The sequence below is a fragment of the Argentina silus genome (genome assembly GCF_951799395.1).
Source record: "Argentina silus genome assembly, chromosome: 3".
Classification (NCBI taxonomy): domain Eukaryota; kingdom Metazoa; phylum Chordata; class Actinopteri; order Argentiniformes; family Argentinidae; genus Argentina; species Argentina silus.
Genome location: NC_139657.1, coordinates 20,223,320 through 20,223,761, shown reverse-complemented (window position 1 = coordinate 20,223,761; position 442 = coordinate 20,223,320).

The following is a 442-nucleotide window of genomic DNA, read 5'->3' as shown; positions in this document are numbered from 1 at the left end:
TTCTTTTGGAGTGGCTCTGCCTTGAGCATTGCATTTGAATTAACAGTGGATTACAGACAAATAATTTCTTATTACTACTTGATAAGTAAAATAAAAAAGTACTTGGGCTAAGAGCAAGATTGGGCAGCAATAATAAAAATCTCTAACACAATCAATCTCATTTATTTCACAGAACATTATTATGTGTAGTCTGGCTTGAGTCTAGCTGGTGGATCCTTGTTTGATTATCTGTAATAAACCCACAAACACACCATTTAGGTCAGATTAGGATATCATATGGTTGACATCAAACACAATTGTAACCAACTTGAACAGGCTTAGTAGCAATAGTCAAACAGTGTGGAAGTAAGATACGCATGTTTTACATACTAGACATAAGCCACGCCTCTGACCCAAACTCAACTATTGACAGTTGCTTGTCTTGAGTTTATTTCACTGGGGA